This window comes from Bubalus kerabau, chromosome 6 (genome assembly GCF_029407905.1).
Source record: "Bubalus kerabau isolate K-KA32 ecotype Philippines breed swamp buffalo chromosome 6, PCC_UOA_SB_1v2, whole genome shotgun sequence".
In the NCBI taxonomy this organism is placed as follows: Eukaryota; Metazoa; Chordata; class Mammalia; order Artiodactyla; family Bovidae; genus Bubalus; species Bubalus kerabau.
In genome coordinates, this window is record NC_073629.1 from 95,894,841 (window position 1) to 95,918,772 (window position 23,932).

The 23,932-nt window shown below is 37.6% G+C and overlaps 1 protein-coding gene and 1 pseudogene across 1 annotated transcript in view; one reads left to right on the forward strand and one right to left on the reverse strand.

Moving 5' to 3' along the window:
* FAF1 (Fas associated factor 1) overlaps positions 1-23,932 on the forward strand; it is a 505,390-nt gene that overhangs the window by 19,043 nt on the left and 462,415 nt on the right. The gene's annotated exons all lie outside the window — the stretch shown is intronic.
* LOC129655830 (60S ribosomal protein L34-like) lies at positions 15,512-23,794 on the reverse strand (annotated as a pseudogene).

Here is a 23,932-nt window from a genome sequence, read left to right on the forward strand (position 1 = left end):
ATTTGAATTCCTTTTATTTCTTTTTATTGTCAAATTGCTGTGGCGTGGCTAGGATTTCCAACACTGTGTTAAATAAAATTGCAGTAATAGGCATCTTTGTCTTGTTCCTTATAGCTTTAGCTTTTCACTGTTAAGTGTGATATTAACTGCAGGTTTGTTATATGTAGCCTCTATTATGTTGGGGTACATTCATCCTATACCCACTTTATTGAGAGTTTTTATTACAAATGGATATTGAATTTTATCAGATGCCTTTTCTATATCTATTGAGGTGATCATTTGATTCCCCCCCTTTGTTATATTAATGTGGTGTATACATTGACTAATTGGCAGATATTGAACCATCCTTGCAACTCTGGAATAAATTCCTCTTTGTCCTGGTATATAATCCTATCTATATATTGTTGAATTTGGTTTGCTAATATTTTATTAAGAATTTTTGCATCTGTGTTCATCAGTGATGTTGGCCTGTAATTTTTTTGTGTGTAATGTCCTTGCCTGGTTTTGCTATCAGGGTAATGCTGGCCTCATGAAATATGTTTAATGTGGATTTGTTTTAAGATCAGAGAAATACTGCTTAAGCTATTAGTCTTCCCACTTAAGCAGGCATGAAGAGTATGTAAAGTTAAAATGTAGATTGTGACATAATAAAGTATGTTTTATTGCTAAGATTAAAGATTTTGTTGGATCATAAATCCTGTCCATAATCCAGGAGTAATTTAATTTGCCAAGATAAAAATATTAATATGCCAAGAAACAACCACATACTTTCCTGGCATGTCTAACAGAGGATTTTTATGTCTTTACTTTTTTTTTTTAATCTATGCTTTATGTTCACGTGTGTGCATGTATGTGTGTTTGAGAGAGACAGAGAGAGAGACGAGAGATTAAAGAAGAGCCTTGGCATTTCCAGGGGATGGATCCTGAAGGTATACTGACTTAACATGGATGTAGAGTCATCCTTTGATTAAAGGGCAGTGGTAACATACATAGCTGGCCCTAGGACTCAGTTCCATGTGCAGTCCTGAGTTTTTAGCATACCTTCATGAAGATACTCTCAAGGAATTCCCTGCTGGCCAGGCCACATCTCACAGTTGCAGCGGCTGTTTGTCACCCATGGAAAAGTATAAAACTATAGAGTCATGTATTTAGGCTGTTTTTTTCACTTCTCCCAGATAGGATGCTCTCTTCCTGCCCAACAAGACCTTGCCTCAGAAATATTGATATGTCTCTTCTGGTTGTTATTGTGGTCAGATGAGTGAATTAAAAGAGATGGGAGTATCATGGAGTTTTGGTGATAGTCCTGGATTAATGAATAGAATCTTCAATTCTTATTACATATCATATATTGTGATGTGAGGATATGAAGAATACCGAAAAATATATATTACCTGAAACTGTCTTCATGAATATTTTCACTCACTTGACAAAACTGAATACCTACTCTGTGCCAAGCATTGTACTAGTAATTGGGAGATCACTACTTCATAATGCAACTAAGATAGCTAATAAAAGTTTCAGTTCAGTTCAGTTCAGTTGCTCAGTCGTATCTGACTCTTTGCAACCTCATGGACTGCAGCATGCCAGGCCTCCCTATCTATCACCAATTCCCGGAGTTTATTCAGATTCATGTCCATTGAGTCGGTGATGCCATCCAACCATCTCATCCTCTGTCCTCACCTTCTCCTCCTGCCTTCAATCTTACCCAGCATCAGGGTCTTTTCAAATGGGTCAGCTCTTCGCATCAGGTGGCCAAAGTATTGGAGTTTCAGCTTCAACATCAGTCCTTCCAATGAACACTTAGGACTGATCGCCTTTAGGATGGACTGGTTTGATCTCCTTGCAGTCCAAGGGACTCGTAAGAGGCTTCTCCAACACCACAGTTCAAAAGCATCAATTCTTTGGTACTCAGCTTTCTATATAGTCCAACTCTTACATCCATACATGATGTCTGGAAAAACCATAGCTTTAACTGGATGGATCTTTGTTGGTAAAGTAATGTTTCTGCTTTTTAATATGCTGTCTAGGTTGGTCATAACTTTTCTTAAGGAGCAAGCTTATTCCTTCCAAAGAATAAGCGTCTTTTAATTTCATGGCTGCAGTCACCATCTGCAGTGATTTTGGAGCCCCCCAAAAATAAAGTCAGCCACTGTTTCCACTGTTACCCCATCTGTTTGTCATGAATGATGGGACTGGATGCCATGGTCTTCGTTTTCTGAATGTTGAGCTTTAAGCCAACTTTTTCACTGTCCTCTTTCACTTTCATGAAGAGGCTCTTTAGTTCTTCTTCACTTTCTGTCATAAGGGTGGTGTCGTCTGCATATCTCAGGTTATTGATATTTCTCCCAGAAATCTTGATTCCAGCTTGTGCTTCTTCCAGCTCAGCATTTCTCATGATGTACTCTGCATATAAGTTAAATAAGCAGGGGGACAATATACAGCCTTGATGTACTCCTTTTACTATTTGGAACCAGTCTGTTGTTCCATGTCCAGTTCTAACTGTTGCTTCTTGACCTGTACACAGGTTTCTCAGGAGGCAGGTCAGGTGGTCTGGTCTTCCCATCTCTTTCAGAATTTTCCACAGTTTATTGTGATCCACACAGTCAAAGGCTTTGGCATAGTCAATAAAGCAGAAATAGATGTTTCTCTGGAACTCTCTTGCTTTTTTGATGACCCAACAGATATTGACAATTTGATCTCTGGTTCCTCTGCCTTTTCTAAAACTAGCTTGAACATCTGGAAGTTCACAGTTCACGTATTGCTGAAGCCTGGCTTGGAGAATTTTAAGCATCACTTTACTAGCGTGCGAGATGAGTGCAATTGTGCGGTAGTTTGAGCATTCTTTGTCATTGCCTTTCTGACCTTAGTCCTGTGGCCACTGCTGGGTTTTCCAAATTTGCTGGCATATTGAGTGCAGCACTTTCACAGCATCATCTTCCAGGATTTGAAATAGCTCAACTGGAATTCCATCACTTCCACTAGCTTTGTTCCTAGTGATGCTTCCTAAGGCCCACTTGACTTCGCATTCTAGGATGTACTGATTTACTTTAGACCCTTACAGGATTTATTTTCCCACCACCTGAAGGCAGCTATGTCACTGTTAACTCTTATTATCTGAGCCCCAATTTTCCAGTTCTTTCCACCAGTCTTATCACTTGGTTGCTTTATCTGGATATGTTTACTTATTAATGGCACACTTCAAAGGAGGAGCTTGGGAGTTCATCATTAAACTTTAACTGCCATCCCTCTACCTGCTGTTAATCATCTCTCTAGGAATCTGCACCACATCAGTTTTTCATTACATTTCCTTTGGATTTGTGGCTCCATTTCTACTGGCTCCTGTTTCTGAGCCCACTTCCAATTTAAAGATTTACCAAGTTTTTCTCAGTTTAAAAATAGGCTTTATTGATTTTATGTCCTACTCTGAATGCTTCTATCGCTCCCTCCCACTCCCATCTTTCTCTTAAGTATTAACATCAGTATACCTTAAGGGTCTCTCCTTGTTCCCTTTTCCATTCCATCCTTCCAGGTCATGTATGGTCTCTTTGGATAATCGTCTTTTCTTTGGTTTTAACTACCCATTATGTATGTGCTGGGCTTCCCTGGTGGCTCAGTTGGTAAAGAATTTGCCCTCAATGCAGGAGACCCCGGTTTGATTCTTGGTTGGGAAGATCCGCTGGAGAAGGGATAGGCCACCCACTCCAGTATTCTTGGTTTTCCTTGGTGGCTCAGCTGGTAAAGAATGTGCCTGCAATGTGGGAGAACTGGGTTTGATCCCTGGGTTGAAAGATCTCCTGGAAAAGGGAAAGGCTACCCACTCCAGTATTCTGGCCTGGAGAATGTATAGTCCATTGCAAAGAGTCAGACATGACTGAATGACTTTCACTCACTTACGTATGTGCTGCCGCTGCTGCTGCTAAGTTACTTCAGTTGTGTCCGACTCTGTGAAACCCCATAGATGGCAGCCCACTAGGCTCCCCTGTCCCTGGGATTCTCCAGGCAAGAACACTGGAGTGGGTTGCCATTTCCTTCTCCATGTGTATGTGCTATTGACTCCCAAAGCAGCAGCCTCATTCCTAACATCTCTTGAACTCTCTATTTGATTGCTTATATAGGATGAGTCAACTTAATTGACATGGCTAACAGAGCTCCTTGTGATTTGGCCCAAGGTAGCCTATACTTTTCCCAATGACTTGTTCTATAGTGATACTTTGATACTTGTAATTTTTGTGAACTTTTATCATGTCATGTCCCTTTGAATTTGCCAGTTCTCTCAATTGCTTGCGTCTCAGTCTTCAGTTTATCTCTTAGACTTGTGCATAGGCATTATCTCTGTGAAGTCTTCCCTGACATTTACTTATTCCTTCCTCCTCTATATGTATTATTCTTATACATAATAGCTGTCATTGCAGCTTTCACATACTTTTAAAATATCTGTTTGTCTTTCTTACTAATTTGTGAGTTCTTTATAGCCAGGAACTAGATCTTAGTCATTTTGGTATTTTTAATGATTAGCATCCTTTCTGGCACAAAGTGTATTCTCACTGAGTATTAAATTGAACTTAACTAGTTTTGATATTGTTGAAATAAGATAGAGTATGATGAGAAGCATATGCATGAGATTTTGGATCCTGATTTTGTCATCAGAATGTTAGCTACTTTATTTAGCTTTGTGTCTTTTGTATATGTAAATGAACGTCAGTGTGTTAGTTAAGACTCTTGAGTGTCCTGAGATTTGGAATCGTATCATATTCACCTGTGTATTTCTGGTACCTACCACAGTGCCTGCTGAATATCAGGGTACCAGTGTTTATTGAATAGAAGTAAGTCAAGTTGAAATTAGATGAAAGCATTCATGCTCTAAAGCTTCAGCATGACTAATAGGATTCATCTTTATTTCTGTACTTTTTTTAAAAAGATATTTTTAAAAACATGGACCATTTTTAAAGACTGTTGTGTTTGTTACAATATTACTTCTGTTTTATGTATTGATTTTTTGGTTGTGAGACACATGGGATCCCAGCCCTTCAACCGGGGATCGAACCTACACCCTCCTGCATTGGAAGGTGAAGTCTTTAACTACTGGATCACCAGGGAAGTCTTTATTTCTATACTTAATCTTTCAGAATAAGGCAGAGAAATTTTGTCAGTTGCCTTATTGAAATCCAGATTTATGAAATATAGTTATATTCCTGACATACAAGTCAAATCATCTGTTAAAAAATGTTTGGACATCATTTATTCATAATGATAATAGTTACCCAAAATCAGATTGATTATATTCTTTGCAGCCAAAGATGGAGAAGCTCTATACAATCAGCAAAAACAAGACCAGGAGCTGACTGTGGCTCAGATCATGAACTCCTTATTGCCAAATTCAGACTTAAATTGAAGAAAGTAGGGAAAACCACTAGACCATTCAGGTATGACATAAATCAAATCCCTTATGATTTTACAGTGGAATTGAGAAATAGATTTAAGGGACTAGATCTGATAGACTGCCTGATGAACTATGGACGGAGGTTCGTGACATTGTACAGGAGACAGGGATCAAGACCATCCCCATGGAAAAGAAATGCAAAAAAGCAAAATGGCTGTCTGGGGAGGCCGTACAAATAGGTGTGTAAAGAAGAGAAGCGAAAAGCAAAGGAGAAAAGGAAAGATATAAGCATCTGAATGCAGAGTTCCAAAGAATAGCAAGAAGAGATAAGAAAGCCTTCCTCAGCGATCAATGTAGAGAAATAGAGGAAAACAACAGAATGGGAAACACTAGAGATCTCTTCAAGAAAATTAGAGATATCAAGGGAACATTTAATGCAAAGATGGGCTCGATAAAGGACAGAAATGGTATGGACCTAACAGAAGCAGAAGATATTAAGAAGAGGTGGCAAGAATACACAGAAGAACTGTATAAAAAAGATCTTCACGACCAAGATGATCACGATGGTATGATCACTCACCTAGAGCCAGACATCCTGGAATGTGAAGTCAAGTGGGCCTTAGAAAGCATCACTACGAACAAAGCTAGTGGAGGTGATGGAATTCCAGTTGAGCTATTTCAAATCCTGAAAGATGATGCTGTGAAAGTGCTGCACTCCATATACCAGCAAATTTGGAAAACTCATCAGTGGCCACAGGACTGGAAAAGGTCAGTTTTCATTCCAATCCCAAAGAAAGGCAATGCCAAAGAATGCTCAAACTACCGCACAATTGCACTCATCTCACATGCTAGTAAAGTAACGCTCAAAATTCTCCAAGCCAGGCTTCAGCAATACGTGAACTGTGAACTTCCAGATGTTCAAGCTGGTCTTATAAAGGCAGAGGAACCAGAGATCAAATTGCCAACATCCGCTGGATCATTGAAAAAGCAAGAGTTCCAGAGAAACATCTATTTCTGCTTTATTGACTATGCCAAAGCCTTTGACTGTGTGGATCACAATAAACTGTGGAAAATTCTTCGAGAGATGGGAATACCAGACCACCTGACCTGCCTCTTGAGAAATTTGTATGCAGGTCAAGAAGCAACAGTTAGAACTGGACATGGAACAACAGACTGGTTCCAAATAGGAAAAGTCATCTGTCAAGGCTGTATATTGTCACCCTGCTTATTTAACTTATATGCAGAGTACATCATGAGAAATGCTAGGCTGGAAGAAGCACAAACTGGAATCAAGATTGCCAGGAGAAATATCAATAACCTGAGATATGCAGATGACACCACCCTTATGACAGAAAGTAAAGAGGAACTAAAAAGCCTCTTGATGAAAGTGAAAGAGGACAGTGAAAAAGCTGGCCTAAAGCTCAACATTCAGAAAACAAAGATCATGGTATCTGGTCCCATGACTTCATGGGAAATAGATGGGGAAACAGTGGAAACAGTGGCTGACTTTATTTTTTTGGGCTCCAAAATCACTGTAGATGGTGACTGCAGCCATGAAATTAAAAGATGTTTACTCCTTGGAAGAAAAGTTATGATCAACCTAGATAGCATATTGAAAAGCAGAGACATTACTTTGCTAACAAAGGTCCGTCAAGTCAAAGCTGTGGTTTTTCCAGCAGTCACGTATGGATGTGAGAGTTGGACTGTGAAGAAAGCTGAGTGGCAAAGAATTGATGCTTTTGAACTGTGGTGTTGGAGAAGACTCTTGAGAGTCCCTTGGACTGCAAGGACATCCAACCAGTCCATCCTAAAGGAGATCAACCCTTGTTGTTCTTTGGAAGGAATGATGCTAAGGCTGAAACTGCAGTACTTTGGGCACCTCATGCGAAGAGTTGACTCATTGGAAAAGACCCTGATGCTGGGAGGGATTGGGGGCAGGAGGAGAAGGGGACGACAGAGGATGAGACGGCTGGATGGCATCACCAACTCGATAGACATGAGTCTGAGTGAACTGTGGGAGATTGTGATGGACAGTGAGGCCTGGTGTGCTGCGATTCATGGGGTCCAAAGAGTTGGACATGACTGAGCGACTGAACTGAACTGAACTGAGGATCTATTGGCCAGCATCTCTTCAAGAATTTATTTTATAACTTGTTATGAATTGATTGCAAAATAATAGTTATCTTAATTTTTCTGTTTTCCCCCTTTTTTGAAGTGATTCTAGCCTTATGCTGAATAAAGAAAAATTGCTTAGTATCTTTGATGGGTCTTGGTGCAAGACATATATTTAAGTTGAGATTTAAGTTGAGAACACCAAGTAGGATTATTACAAAGAAACTGACAGATAGGCACATTACAGCATAATTCTTGGAAATGAAAGATAGAGAGAAAAGTCTTAGAAACGGTCAGAGGGAAAAAAACGACATTCTATGAAGAGAACAGTGACAAGAGTGTTAGTTAACATCTCATCACAAATTATGGAATATAGGAGACAATGAAATGATATCTTTAAGTACTGAAAAAAAAGTCAAAATAGAGTTTTATTTAGTGAAATTATTTTTCGAAAGGGAAAGTGAAGACATTGTCAGAAGATAATGCCTGAGAGAGTTTATTGCTAGCAGACCTGCCCTTCATAAGAAATGCTGATACAAGTTCTTTAAGCTAAAGATGGATGTGGATCTACGGAAGAGTGAAAGCATGGAGTCCTAACCGTTAGGCCACCTGCTGGTTCTGTGTTGATTCAGATTTGTTTTGCTTCTATATAGGCATACCTAATTGGAAGATCTCCTGGATTATTACTACCTAATTAATCATGCCCATTTGGAACCCGTTCTTTAAGTCATATAAAAATAATTGTATTCAAATGTTATTAATAGGTTGTGATTGAGACTTTTTAGTGTTGGCATTATGATTTTACTACTAATCAGTACATTTCAAAGATGCCTCTCCTGAAGTACTTTAACTACGGCCCAGCATTCCCCTAAGTCAATGTTAATTTGCTTTCATTTTGATTAAGCTTAATGGAAAGACAAAGTAATTTAGATCATCAAAGTCTGCTTGGTAAAAAGATACTGGCATTTTGTAGCCTGTTGTGCATTCTTTATGTGATAAATTGCATAATGCATATTATTGGCCTCTTAGAGTTGTAGACTATGTATTACTGATACTTATTTAATCTTTTCATCACATTTGTAGTTTCTGGTCAGACTGAATACTTATAAACTTTAGTTTACAGTGATGCTATAAAAAGCTAAGTATTATTTGTGTTATCTTACAAGTCTCTAGATGTACTTTGTTGCCTGATATGCTGTGAAATCTGAGATCATGGCTATATCTTTTAACCTGCTGTATTTTGTAGACTCTGCTGGTATGTGGTAGACACTCAAATATTTTTGGTAGTTTTATTATTTTTTCTGATTATTGTTCCTAAAAGTCTCATGTAAAAATTAGTATGTAATGCAGTTCTTATAAAGATTTATTAAATGTTTGCTCCCTCTTGTGGATATAAAGGAGAATGTAAGTTCTTATAATCTAGTTTTGTTTTTAAGAGGTGAACCATAAATAGTATATAAAATATCAATTTTTTTCTCTTTTTGGAAGGATATTAATTCATACAAGTTTATCAACTCTAAATTTTTAAGTTCATGTATACTCCTAAAACACAGAATTCATGTTCAAGTATCACTGTGTAATGTCCAGGATAAAGTTTATAAATTATTCAATCCAGAACTTAGTAGCACTTTTTAAGCATATTCTTTCTAATTTTCTGCATATAAATTACAATTATGAAAATAAATTTTTTGTTTTAATTCTAAAACCACATTAGATATTTTTGTATGAGAGTATTACTGAGTATTATTTCCTGTGTTAAAAATCACTACTTGTTTTGATCAAAGTAAAAATAAAAACTTAATCAGTTTGCTTGCCCTCTATAGCTTTTAATATTAGAAGACCTGACCAAACAGTTTTTTTTTAAATGCATAATATTTTTGTTCTAAAGACTTAATCCAACTGAGACAGTAAGCATCTGGGCCTTGGAAATACTTTGACATGTAGAAAAATCTTTTTAACATAGATATATGTCCTTGACATTCTTTTCCGTATATACTTAGAGATTTTCATATTACACTGTTAGATTTCATTTTTTGTTTACTTCTGTTGTTAATAGTAGAAGTTGACTTTCATTTTAGACTATTTTTGAAACAGAAGCAATATTTTCACCTCTTGAGAAAAATTATACTCAATGTGCCAAAGACAGATAGCATGCAATAAATGTTTACTGTAGTATAGATGCTGGACTTTTTTTTCTTATAAACATTGTATTTGGTATTGGAGTATAGATGATTAACAATGTGGTGATAGTTTCAGGTGAACGGTGAAGGGACTCAGCTGTGCATATCCATGAATCCTCTCCCAAACCCCCACCCATCCAGGTAGATATTGGGCTCATTTGCTAGACTGTTATGTGTTCTTGAAACCTATCTAGATATGAAGCATGATCCAGCCCTCAGTCAGCAAAATCAGTTTATCTGTCATTAACTAAGACAAAAAACAAAACTTCATTGTGGTGTAATATTCATATAGTAAAGAACACAAATCATAAAGTGAACTTGCACAAAATGAACATGTCTGTGAAAACGACATTCAGGTTAAGAAAACAATATAAGTAGAAGTCTCCTTCTAGTCAGTACTTCCCCCTGCTCTGTCCCTCATGCTCTAGGAAAACCCAGTACTTTGAATCTAATATTATATATATTAGTTTTACCTGAAAAAACACTGTATGTGTGAAACTACATGTACGCTTTCTTTTTGTATATTAAAATATGTGTAACAAAATTTACCTTTTTAACTATTTTTAAGTGTACAGTTTAGTGGCATTAAGTACATGCCCTTTATTGTGCATATCAATCACTACCATTTTTTCCAGAGTTTTTTCATCTTTCCCAACTAAATGCCTTACTGGTTAAACATTAACTCTCCATTCTCCTTTCACTCTAGCCCCTGGCAATCACCATTCTTTCTCTGTCTATGGATTTGACTGTTCTAGGTACCTCATAGAGGTGGAATCATACAGTATTTGTCCTTTTGTGTCTGGCTTATTTTGATATAATGACCTCATGGTTCATCCCTATTGTAGCATATGTCAGAATTTCCTTCCTTTTTAAGACTGAATATTATTCTATTGTTATGTATATGCCACATCTTGTTTATCCATTCATTGGTCAATGGACATTTTAGTTGATGCCATCTTTTGACTTATTGTGCTATTGTTATTCCATCTTTTGACTTATTGTGCTATGAACACAAATCTATAAAAATCTATTCAAGTCCCTGCTTTCAGTTCTTTTGGGTATATACCCAGAAGTAGAATTGCTGGATCAAATAGTAGCTCTGTGTTTAGTTTTTTGAGAAAATAATAGACTTTTGTCATATATTTTGTATCTTGTGACCTTAAACATTTATCTATCACTCTGGAAGCTTTTTCTTTTTAAAGAATGCAGAGGATTTTCAATGTACAGTCATTTATGTTAAAAGATACCTTCGCTCCTCTCATGTTAAACTACTTTTGCATTGCTGGAAGAAACCCCACTTAGTGATGATGTGTTATTCTTTCTATATGTCCCTGGATTTGGTTTTGTTAAGGGTTTTTGCATCTGTTTTCATGAGGAAAATTAATCCAGACCTGGAGAAATTGTGGACCTTCTCTCTGTTGCATGTTCATGAGGTGAGCCAGTAGATCAGTAACAGTGTATGTGGGTTGCAATAACACTTTGGGCCATAACTGGACTTTTGGAGGGTAGTTTTTTTGATGCTTCTCTTCTGCTTTCTAAATCTTGCATGTATTTTTCTTGTGGCCATTCCTGACCTGAAACCACTCAGAAGAAATTTTCATTAATGTGGTTGCCACTTAGATAGAGTCTAAGATCAGTTGATACCATTTTGCCATATCACCTACATCTTTTTTCACCTTGTTGTTCTGGGGTTTACAACATACATAGCTTAATTAGCACAGTCTAACTTTAATTATACCACTGTATATATAATGAGAGGACTTTATAATTAAAGAATATACTTTGATTTATCTCCTCTCAGCCTTTGTTTTATTTTTATATATTGTTGCTTCTACATATGTTAAAGACATCACAATTCATTGCTATTATTTTTGTTTTAAAGAGCTAATTATCTTTTTTCTTAAAGTTAATTGATTAATTATTTTGGCTGTACCAGGTCTTTGTTGCTGTGCACAGGCTTTCTTTAGCTGCGGCGAGCGGAGTCTATTCTTGATTGCATCACGCAGGCTTCTCATTGCGGTGGCTTCTCGCTGCGGAGCGCAGGCTCTGGCGTGTGGGGTTCAGTGGTGGCGGCATGCAGACTCATTAGTTGTAATGGGACCCAGGGTGCTCGGGCTTCAGTAGCTGTGGCACATGGGCTTAGTTGCTCTGTGGCATGTGGAATCTTCCCAGACCAGGGATCCAACCAGTGCCCCCTGCGTAGGCAGGCTGATTCTTATCCACTGTACCACCAAGGAAGTTACAAAGTTAATTGTCTTTTAAAGAATACAAGAAATGAGAAAAAATATTATATATTTACCATCTTTGGCACTCTTGGTATAAAAGTTTCTTCTGGTATCATTTCCCATCAGCATGAAAAATTTAACTATTTCTTGTATCAAGAAAGATCTGTTGGTGGGAAGCTCTCAGCTCTTGTTTATCTGAAAATTTATTTTGCCTTTTAATTATTTATATATTAATTTTTTACTAAGGAGTTAGAAGTAGTGGTAAACTTAACTGTGCTGGGTACTTAAAACATTTTGGCAGAGTATTGAAGAAATTCATTAGGGAAATTAAGTCTTGGCTGTTTGACAATTTGATTACTCTGCTGTTTTTCTTTGATAAGTTAAATTTTATTTTACTGTTTATAACTAAAAAAATTTTAATTTATGTGAAATGCATATTCATTGAAATGCATTTTACTTGGACAATACCCCTTTAACCACCACCATAAGAAAATACGTAGTATTTTCATTGTTCCAGAAAGTTTTCCTCTTATTCTATTCCAGTCAATCCCCATGCCTCATAGGAAACCACTGTTCTTTTTTTTTTTTTTTTTTTTTTAATATTTTATTTATTATTGTTTTGGTTGCTCTGGGTCTTCTTTGCTGCACATGGATTTTCTTCTAGTTGCAGTGCTGGGGCTTCTTATTGTGGTGGCTTCTCCTTTTGCAAAGCACAGACTGTAGGCCTGCGGCCTTTGGTAGTCTCAGCACATGGGGTCACTAGCTGTGGCTCGCAGGCTCTTGAGCTCTGGCTCAGTAGTTGTGGTGAGCCCATGTCCCCTTCATTGGCAGTTGAATTCTTAACCACTTTACCACCAGGAATGTCCGGAACCACTGTTCTGAGTTTTATCATGGTTAATTAGTTTTGCCATTTTTGGATCTTTGTATAAATGAAGTCATACAGCATGCAGTCTTTTGCATTTCATCCATATGTGAGAATATATGTAGTTTTTATTGCCATGTAGTATCCCATTATTCTAATAAAGATGTAGAATATTTTCCTTGTTCTAGAAAAGTTCCCCCAAGGCCTCATCCAATCAATCCCTATGCCCTCATAGGAAATCACAGGTCTGACGTCTATCACTGTAGATTAGTTTTGCGTGTTATTAAACTTCATGTAAACAATATCATATAGCATGCAGTCTTTTAAGTCTGACTTTTTTTTGCCCCTCAACCTAATGCTTTGAGGATCATCAGATACGTGTATTATGAATATTTTATCCTAGTCTGTGTCTTGCCTTTTTATTTTACCTTAGAGCCTGCCTGGTGTGTTGTCTGAGGCCTTGCCCCCTGGTTATTTTTGAGTGTAAGTTCTGTCTTGTAAGACTACCAAAAAGGATGCTCTTTTCTTTAGAGGGTTTTTTTTTTTTTTTTAAACTTTCTAACCAAAGCCTTTGACTGTGTGGATTACAATAAACTGGAAAATTCTGAAAGAGATGGGAATACCAGACCACCTGATCTTGAGAAATTTGTATGCAGGTCAGGAAGCAACAGTTAGAACTGGACATGGAACAACAGACTGGTTCCAAATAGGAAAAGGAGTACGTCAAGGCTGTATATTGTCACCCTGCTTATTTAACTTCTATGCAGAGTACATCATGAGAAACACTGGGCTGGAAGAAGCACAAGCTGGAATCAAGATTGCTGGGAGAAATATCAATAACCTCAGATATGCAGATGACACCATCCTTATGGCAGAAAGGGAAGAAGAACTAAAGAGCCTCTTGATGAAAGTGAAAGTGGAGAGTGAAAAAGTTGGCTTAAAACTCAACATTCAGAAAACGAAGATCATGGCATCTGGTCCCATGACTTCATGGGAAATAGATGGGGAAACAGTGGAAACAGTGTCAGACTTTATTTTTTTGGGCTCCAAAATCACTGCAGATGATGATTGCAGCCATGAAGTTAAAAGACACTTACTCCTTGGAAGGAAAGTTATGACCAACCTAGATAGCATATTCAAAAGCAGAGACATTACTTTGCCAACAAAGGTTCGTCTAGTCAAGGCTATGGTTTTTCCTGTGGTCATGTATGGATGTGAGAGTTGGACTGTGAAGAAAGCTGAGCACCGAAGAATTGATGCCTTTGAACTGTGGTGTTGGAGAAGACTCTTGAGAGTCCCTTGGACAGCAAGGAGATCCAACGAGTCCATTCTGAAGGAGATCAGCCCTGGGATTTCTTTGGAAGGACTGATGCTAAAGCTGAAACTCCAGTACTTTGGCCACCTCATGCGAAGAGTTGACTTATTGGAAAAGACTCTGATGCGGGGAGGGGTTGGGGGCAGGAGAAGAAGGGGATGACAGAGGATAAGATGGCTGGATGGCATCACTGACTTGATGGACGTGAGTCTGGGTGAACTCCGGGAGTTGGTGATGGACAGGGAGGCCTGGCGTGCTGCGATTCATGGGGTCGCAAAGAGTCGGACACGACTGAGTGACTGAACTGAACTGAACTGAACCTTTTTTTAACTTTCTAACCTGAGGATGCCTAAAAATTTAGTAAATATTACTTACCAGAAAAGTGGCATTATGTTTGAGGTGCCCTAAATTTCATTAATAGCATTATGAGGCAAATGGTAGTATAAGGCAGAGTAGAATTAAATGCAAAGTGATTGTTGCAGAGAATCATAAGAGAACAGAAAGAATTGTGTTTTTCTAGGACTTCATGTATGAGGGACTTTAAGCCTTTATGGCTTAAAATCCAAGTCATCTTTTGACTTTATGTCTCCCACATTTCAAAATGGAATGTGATTAAATGCTAAGTAAGTCACTCAGATTTTTTGTTTTGTTTTGATACTCTGCTTCCCTGATGGCTCAGAGGGTAAAGCGTCTGCTTGCAATGTGGGAGACCTGGGTTTGATCCCTGGGTCGGGAAGATCCCCTGGAGAAGGAAATGGCAACCCACTCCACTACTCTTGCCTGGAGAATCCCATGGACAGAGAAGCCTGGTAGGCTACAGTCCATGGGGTCACAAAGAGTAGGACATGACTGAGTGACTTCACTTCACTTTGATACTCTAATTACAGTAGTTTTGGAAAAGCAGTTTTCCAGTGAGCTAAGTCTGAAGAATAACTGATGCTGGACGCTAGAAAGGAGCATTAGTTCATTCTCTGTATTATCATATACTTATTTAGGGGGAAATTAAGCTTAGAGTAAAAAATTATTTTTATTGGCCTAATTTTGTATACTTATTTATATGCCTGTGGCATCAAAAGCAAAATTCTGTTTGGTGTAGTTGAAAGTAAATGGAGAAGATCTAACTTAAAAAAAAATTAATTAATTTTCATTTATTTTTGCCTGTGCTGGGTCTCCGTTGCTGTGTGTCGTCTTTCTCTAATTTTGATGACTGGGGGTTACTCTCCAGTTATGGTTTGTGGGCTTCTCATTGTGGTAGCTTCTCTTGTTGCGGAGTATGGGCTCTACGGCTGGTGGGTTTCAGTAGTTGCGGTGTGTGGGCTCAGTAGTTGTGGCACACTGGAGTCTTGCCAGAGCAGGAATTGAACCTGAGTCCCCTGCATTGGCAGGTAGACCCCTAACCACTGGACCACCGGGGAAGTCTGAAAAAAAGTTTCATTTTTAAAATTTCACTTTCTGACTCTGTACTTGTGCTTTTAATATTTCACACACTGGTTTTCTGCTCCTTGATAAGGAGAATGAACTTGATCCTGTCATGGACACATTTAGCACACATGGAACTACCATAGGCCTGGCTGATGTGTTTTTTTGTTTTTAGACAACCTCCAAGAACTGTAGGTCTCACAGTGCAAACTCCTTGGAGTCTGCCTGGGCAGATTTTTGTTCTTTCCCAGAATTCTTAGTATAAAGGTAAACAATTACCAGGGAACCTCTGGACGTCCTGGTTTTGTTAGAAGCTGTATTGTAGGACAGCCTATGATGGTAGGTCAAACACTGGACTATCCTGAATGCATCTAGATACAGTCTCTGGAAGAGGAAAAAGAAGTGACAGTTTGCTCTTCTTGAGGAAACTGGGGAACAACCCAAGCCTTCCTGAGACTGTGCTACAGATACCCTTCCTTTTTTAATGTTAATACCTTGATGAAATTTGCAGGATTGTAGTGGAAGGTTCGGAGAAGGCAATGGCACCCCACTCCAGTACCCTTGCCTGGAAAATCCCATGGGCGGAGGAGCCTGGTAGGGTGTAGTCCATGGGGTCGTGAAGAGTCGGATACGACTGAGTGACTTCACTTTCACTTTTCACTTCCATGCATTGGAGAAGGAAAGGCAGCCCACTCCAGTGTTCTTGCCTGGAGAATCCCAGGGACGGGGGAGCCTGGTGGGCTGCCATCTATGGGGTTGCACAGAGTCGGACACGACTGAAGTGACTTAGCAGCAGCAGCAGTGGAAAGGTTGAATGCTTTAGTTTTCTGGTTGTAGATTTAGATTTTAGTTCTGCCACCAAGTATTAACAGGTGACCAACTGGATATGTGACTTGATCTCTTTAAGTTTAAGTTTTCTCATCAGTGATACTTTATCTTGTAAGGATGATGACACAGTTATGAATTAATGTGTCTAAAATGCTTGAGCAGTGCATGAGAAATGTGTTTGTATAAAAATCATCCATTTATCCTTTCAACAAATATTAATAGAGTGGTCTACTTATGTGCCAGGCAGTTTGCTATGCATGAGGTTACAACACTGGGTAGCCTGTCCCTTCTCCAGTGGGTCTTCCCGACCGAGGAATCGAACCAGGGTCTTGTGCATTGCAAGCAGAGTCTTTACCAATTGAGCCCTCCTGTTTGTGTTTATCTTAAATAGTTGATAGCATATTACACAAACTTTCTACAACTTTTTTTTCTTCACTCAAGGATATATTCTGAAGTCTCTTTTTTGTAATTTATACAATAATTTTTGTAATTATATAGTACTGCTAGAGTATTTTTTAAAATGTAAATCTCAGACAGTATTTTCTTCCAAACTAATGCTATTGCTAAGCAACAAGCCACCCTATAGTTTAGTAATTTAAAACAACAATTACTTATTCTCATTCAGCCACTTGCTGTGAGTTGACTTCAAGGTATAGATCTAGTTGAACTTGGCTCCTTGCTGGGCTCAGATAGGTCCTGTACATATTCATTTTAAGATCCTCTTTAGGGGACTGCAGATAACCCAGTGATTGTCTGGGTTAACATATTTGATGTTGACATAGATGTAAGGGGACAGGCACAAACTTATGATAACTAAAGCCTTAGGCTCAGAATTATAATGCCATATCCAGTTACATTCCATTTATACAACCAAGTCATAGATATAAGCCCCAAAGTTATCTTCCTACTGTTGGTCTTCACTGGTCAACCTATCAGAAATTTCAGTCTGTTATTAATGTTGCATATTCCCCTTGCTTTAATACTCAGTTTATTAACTATCTTAAATATATGTATGTATTTAAACTATATTTCTTATTTATTGTCTGTATCCTCCCTTTACAATGCATGTGTAATGAAAGCAGGGTTTTCTATATTTATTCACTGTATCCCCAGCCCTAAACTGGTGCCAAGAATGTAGCTGATCCTCAAAAAATATTTTTTGAGTGAATTAATGAAGGCATGGAGTGAGATAGAGTTCTATCTATAGATCACTCAGTCGTGTCCGGCTCTTTGCGACCCTGTGGACTGTAGCCCACCAGGCTCCTCTGTCCACAGGATTCTCCAGGCAAGAATACTGGAGTGGGTTGCCATTTCCTTCTCCAGGGGATCTTCCTGACCCAGGGATCGAACCCAGGTCTCCTGCATTGCAGGCAGACGCTTTCCAATCATTCATTAAAATTTTCCCTAGTAGGTTTTCTTGTTGTTGTTGAGGTATACCTTTAGTAATACAGTTTGACAAATTTCAACAAAAGTATGCTCATGAAACCATAGCTCCAATTAAGATAAAGAACACATGTGTCACCCTCAGAAGTTCTTTCATGTCTCTGACCCATCGGTTCACCTCCAGAAGCAATTATTGTCCTTATTTCTATCACTAGATAAGTGTTTTCTAGTTTTGAATATCATGTATATGGAATAATGTAGCATATACATTTTGTATTTGCTACTTGAACTCAGTATTTTCAAGATTTATCTGCATTGATGCATGTATCAGAAATTCATTCTTTTTTTTTTTTTTTTTTTACTACTGAGTAGTATTGTCAGACACGGCTTGGTGACTGAACAACAAGTATTATATTATATGATTTCCTCTTCTTTGGCTCTAAAATCACTGTGGATTGTGACTGCAGCCATGAAATTAAAAGACGATTGCTTCTTGGCAGGAAAGCTATGACAAACCTAGACAATGTGTTAAAAAGCAAGGACATCACTTTTCCAACAAAGGTCCATATAGTCAAGGCTATGGTCTTTCCAGTAGTCACATATAGTTGTGAGAGCTGGACCATAAAGAAGGCAGACACCGAATAATTGATGCTTTCTAATTGTGGTGCTGGAGAAGACTCTTGAGAGTCCCTTGGACAGCAAGGAGATCAAACCAGTTAATCTTAAAAGAAATCAATCCTGAATACTCATTGGAAATACTGATGCTAAAGCGGAAGCTCCAATACTTTGGCCATGTGATGCAAATAGCCAACTCATTGGAACAGACCCTGATGCTGGGAAAAATTGAAGGCAGAAGGAGAAGAGGGCAACAGAGGATGGATGATATGGCTGAGTGGCATCACTGACGCAATGGGCATGAACTTGGGCAAACTCCAGGAGATGGTGAGGGACATAGAAGCCTAGTGTGCTGCAGTCCATGGGGTCACAAAAGAGTCGGACACAACTTGGTGACTGAACAACAACGAGTATTATATTGTATTTATATTATATAAATATTTCACATTTTATGTATCTGTTCACTTGTTAATGGATATTTGAGTTGTTAGTTACTTTTTGACTATCATGGATAACACCGACCTAACATTCTTATGCAGATCTTTATATAAAGAGATACTGAAGGCCTCTTGATGAAAGTGAAAGAGGAAGGTGAAAATGCTGGCTTAAAACTCAACATTTAAAAAACTAAGATCATGACATTTGGTCCCATCACTTCATGGCAAACAGATGGGGAAACAATGGAAACAGTGAGAGACTTTATTTTCTTGGCCTCCAAAATCACTGCAGATAGTAACTGCAGCCACGAAATTAAAAGATGCTTGCTCCTTGGAAGAAAAGCTATGATCAACTTAGATAGCATACTAAAAAGCAGAGACATTACTTTGCTGACAAAGGTCTGTCTAGTCAAAGCTATGGTTTTCCCAGTAGTCATGTATGGATGTGAGAATTGGACTATAAAGAAAGCTGAGCACCGAAGAATTGATGTTTTTGAACTGTGGTGTTGGAGAAGACTCTTGAGAGCCCCTTGGACTGCAAGGAGATCAAACCAGTCAATCCTAAAGGAAATCAGTTCTGAACAGTCATTGGAAGGACTGATGCTGAAGCTGAAGCTCCCAATACTGATGCAAAGAACTGACTCATTGGAAAAGACCCTCTTGGTGGGAAAGATTGAAGGCAGGAGAAGAAGGGGACAACAGAGGATGACATGGTTGGATGGCATCACCGACTCGATGAGCATGAGTTTGAGCAAGCTCCAGGAGTTGGTGATGGACAGGGAAGCCTGGTGTGCTGCAGGCAGAATAAGGACTCCGGAATTACTCCAGGGTTGGGAAAAATGTTTTAAATATTAAAGCAGTCTTCACAGACATAGAAAACAAATTTATGGTTACTAAAGGGGAAATGGGGTTGGAAGGAGGGATAAATTAGCAGATTGTCATTAACATATGTACACTACTCTATATAAAGTAGATAACCAACAAGAACCTAGTGTATAGCATAGGGAACTATACTGAATATTTTGTAATAACATATAAAAGAAAAGAATCCGAAAAGGAATCTTATCTGGCTATCTGGATCCTTGTGCTGTACACCTGAAACTAACATGATACTATAAGTCAACTATTTGTTCTTGTTTAGTCACTAGGTCATGTCCCACACTTTGCGACCCCATGGACTGCAGCATGCCAGGCTTTGCTGTCCATTACCATCTCCCGGAGTTTGCTCAAACTCATGTCCGTTGAGTTGGTGATGCCATCAAACCATCTCATCCTCTGTCGCCCTCTTCTCCTGCCTTCACTCTTTCCCAGCATCAGGGTCTTTTCCAGTGAGTTGGCACTTTGCATCACATGGCCAAAGTATTGAAGCTTCTGCTTCAACACCAGTCCTTCCGATGAATATTCAGGACTGATTTCCTTTAGCCTTGACTGGTTAGAGTCCCTTGAAGTCCAAGGGACTCTCAAAAATCTTCTTTGGCACCACAGTTTGAAGGCATCAGTTCTTCAGGGCTCAGCCTTCTTTATGGTCCAACTCACATCTGTCCATAACTACTGAAAAAACCATAGTTTTGACAGTATGGACTTTTGTCAGCAAAGTAATGTCTCTGCTTTTTAATACACTGTCTAGGTTTGTCATTGCTTTTCTTCCAGGGAGCAAGTGTCTTTTAATTTCATGGCTGCAGTCACTGTCTACAGTGATTTTGGAGGCCAAGAAAATAAATTCTCTCACTGTTTTCATTGTTTCCCCATCTGTTTGCTATGAAGTGATGGGACTGGATGTCATGATCTTAGTTTTTTAAATGTTGAGTTTTGAGCCAGCTTTTTCACTTTCTCTTAAACCTTCATCAGGAGATTCTTTAGTTCCTCTTTGCTTTCTGCTGTAAGGGTGTTTTCATTTGCATATCTGAGGGTTATTGATATTTCTCCCAGCAATCTTGATTCCAGCTTGTGCTTCATCCAGCCTGGCATTTCCATGATGTACTCTGCATAAAAGTTAAATAAGCAGGGTGACAACATACAGCCTTGACTTAACTTCCTTTACAAATTTGAACCAGTCCATTCTTCCATGTTTTATTCTAACTGTTGCTTCTTGACCTGCATACATGTTTCTCAAGAGGCAGGTAAAGTGGTTTGGGATTCCCATCTCTTTTAAGAATTTTCCACAGTTTGTTGTGATCCACACAGTCAAAGGTTTTAGCATGGTCAGTGAAGCAAAAGTAGATGTTTTCTGGAATTACCTTGCTTTCTCTGTGATCCAGCAGATTTTCGCAGTTTGATCTCTGGTTCCTCTGCCTTTTCTAAATCCATTTTGTACATTGGAAGCTCATGGTTCACATACTATTGAAGCCTAGCTTGAAGGATTTTGAGCATTATCTTGCTAGCATGTGAAATGAGTGCAATTGTTTGACCATTCTTTGTTCCTCATTGTTTAAATGTCATGTCTAAGAACTCTTTACCAAATCTGAGGTCTTAAAGATATACCCTTTTATTTTTTTCAAAGAGTTTAATGTTTTGAGGTCTTATATATACGTTGTTAATCCATTTTGAGTCAATTGTTGTATATGGTGTAAAGTAGGGGTCCAGATTCATTATTTTGCATGTGATATGAATATCCAGTTTTCTTGGCACTGTTTGTGGAATAGACTGTTCTTTCCCTATTGAATTGTTTTTGCACATTTTTGAAAAAGCAATTGCTGATAGATGTATATGTTCAGTTTTGGACTCTCAGTTCTTTTTAATAGTAAGTTTTGAAATAACCAAGTGTGAGTCTTTCAAGTTTTTCTTTTCCCAAGATTATTATAACTATTGTGGATTCCTTGCTGTTCTATATGAATCTGAGGATTGGGTTTTCCATTTCTACAAAAAAAGCTATTGGAATTTTGATAGGGATTGTATGGAATTTGTAGATTACTTTGGGTACTCTTAATGAAAGTAAATCTTAGAATCTGTGAACATTTGATGTTTTTTCACTTATTTAGGTCTTTTAAAGTTTCTTTTAATCATATTTTGTAGTTTTCACTGTACCAATCTTTCACTTCCTTGGTTAAATTTATTCCTAGATATTTTATTCTTTTAGACCACATCATAAAGAGAATTATTTTTCTAAGAGCCTTTTCAGATTGTTCTTTGCTAGTGTATGTAGCAAATATAACCTAGTTTGGTGCATTGATCTTTTATCCTTCAACTTTGCTGAATTTATTAGCTCTAATGGTTGGTTGGGGGTATATATGTGTGTGTGTGTGTGTGTGTGTGTGTGAATTCCTTAGGATTTTGTGTATGATCTTGTCATCTGGGAATATGGATAGTTTGCTTCTATTCCAATTTTGATGTTTTTCATTTCTTTTTCTTGCCTAATTGATCTGCTAGAATTTTCTATATAATGTTGCATAGAAGTGGCAAAAGTGGGCATCCTATCTTGTTCTTGATCTTAGGGTAAATAAAAGCTTTTAGTTTTTCATAATTGAGTATGATTTAGTTCTGGGTTTTTCATAAGTGTCTTTTATCATGTTAAAGAAGTTCCTTTTTATTCATAGTCTATTTTTACCATGAAAGTTTGTTGGCTTTTCAGATTCTTTTTCTGCATCATTTGAACGCATCATGTTATTTTGTTTTGTTTTTCCTTCAGCTTAAGAATGTGGTATAATGATTCCTCTTTGTTGAACCCCCTTGCAATCCTGTAATATTCCACTTGATCATGCCTTATACTCTTAATATGTAGTTTATTCCATACTGCTAGTATTATGCTGAGGGTTTTTTTTCACCTTTATCTGTAACGTATATAGGTCTCTAGTTTTCTTTCCTTATGCTCTGTTTGTCTGACTTTGTTATTAGGGTCATAGTGACCTCATAGACTGACTTAGGAAGTGTTTCCTCTTCAGTTTTTTGGAAATGTTACAGAAGGATTTGTATTAATTCTCTTAATGATTGGTAGAATTTAACAGTGAGGCCATCTCATTCTTGTCTTTTCTTTGTTGGAAGCCTTTTGATTACCCTTTTGATTGCTGATACAATCTTTTTGCATGTAAGTCAATTTGGATTTTCTATTTTTTTCTTGAGTCAGTTTTGGTAGTTTGTTTTTTAGGGATTTTTCCATTTCATCTGGGATACCTAATACATTTTCATATAATTGTTCATAACATTATTTTTATATTTTTATTTGCATAAGGTCAGTAGTGATATCCCTACTTTCACTTCTGACTTTAGTAATTTGAGTCTTCTTTCTCTTATTCTTCATCTAGCTAGAAGTTTGTCAATTTTGTTAGTCTTTTTGAAGAAACAACTTTTGGTGTTGTTAGTTTTATCTATTTTTTATTCTGTATTTTATTAATTTTATTCTGATTTTATTGTTTTCTTCCTTTTGCTGGCTTTGGGTTTAGTTAGTTCTTTTTCTGTTCCTTAAGGTATAAAATTAGATTATTGGCTTGAGATCTTTTGTTTTTTAAAATGAAGATGTTTATAGCTGTACATTCATTTTTGGTAGTGAAAAAATCTTTTGTATGTCTTTAGTGTTTGAAAATTTATTGAAACTTGTTTTGTGGCTATGTATAATGTGTTACCCTAGAGAATATTCTGTATGCTCTAAAGAAAAATACATATTTCTGTTGTTTGGGAGTGGAGTATTCTGCAAATGTCTGTTATATCTAGTTGGCTTATAATATTTTTCAAGGTTTTTATTTCATTATTGGTCTTCTTTCTAGTTGTTCTGTACCATAGTGATGGTAGGGTATTAACATCTCCGACTATTATTGTATAACTGTTTCTCCCTTCAATTCTGTCAATTTTTTCTTAGTACATTTTGGAGGCTCTGTTATTATTATCTATATGTTTATTGTTTTTATATCTTCTGAGGATTGTCCCTTTTATCAATATATAATACCCTTTTAACTATCCTATAATTTTTTAAATATTTAAAGTCCATTTTATCTCATATTGGTACAGCCACCCAAGCTCTCTTTTGCATACCTTTCCGTCCTTTTACTTTCCACTTAGTTTTGTCTTTGAATCTTAGTCTCTTGTAGATCACCTTTAGTTGAGTCATGTCTTTTTATTCCTTCTGCTAATCTTTGCCTTTTAATTGGTGTGTTTAATCCTTTTATACTTAAAATAATAACTGATAAAGAAACATTTAATTGTGCCATTTTGCTGTTTTTTTAATGTGTTATCTCTCCCCACTCCC